We start from the raw sequence: 3,525 nt of genomic DNA, 5'->3' as shown, positions 1-3,525 counted from the left end.
TTAAGCTAATTAAGTAACTTAATAATATAAGTTAGTAATAAATTAAGATACTATATAATCTTTTTCTAAATTAATATACTTTATAAGTAAGCTAGTTATATAAGTAAGCTAGTTACTTTCTCTTAGTAATAAAAATTAATAAAATTAACTTATTTTTCTTAAATAACTAAGTAAAACCTTAATATTTTTCTATAAAAATTTATATATATTTTCTTTATAGTATATTATAGCTTATACTAAAGTTATACTAAGATATATTACGTAATTAAAAAGCTATACGTATTTAACTAACTTCTAAGAAAAAATCTAGTTTACTTCTAGTAAGTACTATTATATCTCTATAATAATATATAAAACTTATTATATAAAGTTTTTATAATATAATAAAAGTTTCTAGAAAACTTTTATAGAGCTAGCTCTTCTAGATATAGCGTAATTAGAGATAGAAGTTAAAAAAAATCTTTTTAGAGTTTTCTTCTCTAACTATATATAGATATTAATAATCTAGCTATATAAAGCTATATATTATAAGCTTATATATTTAATAAGCTTTTTAGAAATTTAGAAGTTATTATAAAATTATATATACTATAAGTCTACTATATATTTAGAAGTAATAATTTTAAAATAGTTTTAGTATTTTTCTATCTTTCTATACTATTATAATACTAATATAGATTTAAGTTTAGATACTACTTATATAACTATAGCTAGCGTCTTAGCACCTATATAGATTTTTCTTATAGTCTACTAAGTCTTCTACTTCTTATAGTATAACGTATTATATTACTACTTTATCTACTTTATAATAGTTTATACTATTCTATCTAAGACCTTACTATTTTATAACGTTTTTTTCTAGTATAATACTAGAGACCTAGAAAGAAACTAAGAACTACGCCGCTATTATATATAGTCTAGTCTTTTCTAAGTTTCTAGAAAAACTATAAAGCTAGTTAGACTCTAGAACTATAGTAAGTAATTAGTAATAGTAGTAGTAGAAAAAGCTTCTTACTAACTATATATAATTCTAGCTACTAATATAGTAAATAATAGCTATAGATATTAATACTAAGCTAACTAAGCTTATTATATTACTAGATCTAGAATAAAACCTAGTACTATAAGCTAAAGCTCTTATAGCTCTTCTTTCTATACTTAAGAATACCTTAATATACTAAATAAATTAGATAGAGACTAAAGGTACTAAATAGTAGACTAAGCTTAATTAGATAGAACTTAAAAATAACTAGAAGTAGTACTAGATTAAAACTATTATAACTACTCTTACTAAGCTTATAAATAATAATACTAATAGTAGTAGTAGACGCTATATTTTAGAGAACCTAGAAAAGTTTAAGAATAATAAGAAGAATATACTAAAGCGCTAATAATAGTTTAAGATATAGTAGTTTAGTATCTACTACGTTTTTAAGGTAGATAACTATATCTTTAATACTAGTTTCTACTAGCTATAGTATATTATAGAATATCTAAAAGATAATACCTATAGTCTACTATAACTAAAGTTTAAAATAATTACTAATAACTCTAATAATCTAGTTTTCTAGCTATAGTAAGGTCTAGAGAATATTCTAGAGAGTATAAGCTAGATCTATATCTTAGTTAATCTATTATAATAAGTAAAAATTAACTTTAAAAATAACTAGATAAAGAATAAGCTATAGTCTAACTTTAAAGCTAAGTATAACTAACTTATAACTATAGCTAGAAAGATAAATACGTAGATAGTTAACTTACTTAAGATTAAGATATTCTAGAAGCTCTCTAACGTAGTTATAGTAAGCCTAGATAAGCTAGAACTAGATAATATTAATAAATAGTATAAGTAATACTAGAAGAGCTAGAAGAACTTATAAAAGAAAGCCTATATTAATAAACTATAAGCTTATTACTCTAGCGCTAAATCTACTTAATAAACCTAAGAGCTACTAACTTTCTATAGCGTTATATTCTCTAATATAATAGTAATAGACTCTAATACTATATAATTAGACGCCTGCTATCTATTCTAGAATCTAACTTAGAATAACTATCTAACCTAAGAATAATATATCTAGCAAGGTCTCTATTTCTACTATAAGTAGATAGAATATAATTAGAATAACTACGCAAAGAAAAAATAAAATAATACTAAGTATAGATAGCTTAGACTAACTAGAATAGAGTATAAAACTATTCTTTAAATTCTATTATATATACTCTAATTATAGTATTTACTCTAGTCTTTCTATCTTTATTCTCTATAAGACTTTCTACTAGATAACCTATTCTAAGTATAAGGCTTTATAGAAGAAGAAACTAATAGCTCTACTTTAAGCCTAACTACTCTAGTAAATATACTACTATCTATAGTTATACTCTTAATAAATACGTTAAACTCTAGCTTTCTAGAAAACTTCTAACCTCTAGCTAATACTATAACTAGAAGTTAATAGAGAATTTAAGGTTAGTCTAGAATAATAATATATATTAGATTTACTATATTCTAGCTAAATAAAAGCTACTATAACTTAGATTTATAGATAGTAAATTATTACTTATTTAAATAACCTTATTTCTTGCGTACTATAACTCTAAGATAGTTAATAGACTTATTAATAGTAGATACTTAGAATAGATATTTATTAGCAAGAATCTTATTACTAAACTTTACCTAGAAATAAGGCTAATACTAGTACTATAAATACTTCTTCTAGTAAATAGAAAAATAAAGAACTAAGTTACTAGCTATACTATTCTACTAATAGTAACTAGTAACTACTATAAATACTATCTATTCTTTATTACTACTCTAGCTTAGAAAACTTTTATTATTCTTAGCTTACTATAGCTAATCTAAGTATAGACTAGATAGAGATAATATTAACCTTTAACTTATAGTACTACTAATACTACTATTACTCTATAGACCTTTTTACGCTACTCTAAGTCTCTATAGTTCTAGACCTTTTATAAGTCTTCTATAACCTTTCTATACTAGATAAACCTAAATACTCTAATTATAGACTATCTAATATACTATATTATTAAATCGCCTATATTATTAAACTACCTATAAATTTCTTAGCAAGAAAATTAATAAAAATTAATAGGTTTTTCTTAAATAACTAAGCGAAACCTTAATATTTTTCTATAGAAATATCTATATATATTCTCTATAGAATATTACACCTTATAGTTAAGTTATACTAAGAAGTATTATATAATTAAAAAGCTATACGTATTTACGTAACTTTTAAAAAAATCTACTTTACTTCTAGTTAGTACTATTATATCTCTATAATAATATATAAAACTTATAGTATATAGTATTTATAATATAATAAAGATTTCTAGAAAACTTTTATAGAGCTAGCTCTTCTAGGTATAGTATAATAAGAGATAGAAGTTAGAAAATTTTCTTTTTAGAGCTTTCTTCTTCTAACTATATATATATATATAGTTAATCTAGCTCTATAAACTTATTATTTTATATATTATAGTTAGTTTTAACTATATAGA

This window comes from Trematosphaeria pertusa, assembly GCF_010094035.1.
Source record: "Trematosphaeria pertusa strain CBS 122368 unplaced genomic scaffold BU26scaffold_24, whole genome shotgun sequence".
NCBI classification, from domain to species: domain Eukaryota; kingdom Fungi; phylum Ascomycota; class Dothideomycetes; order Pleosporales; family Trematosphaeriaceae; genus Trematosphaeria; species Trematosphaeria pertusa.
This window is presented reverse-complemented; position numbering follows the sequence as displayed.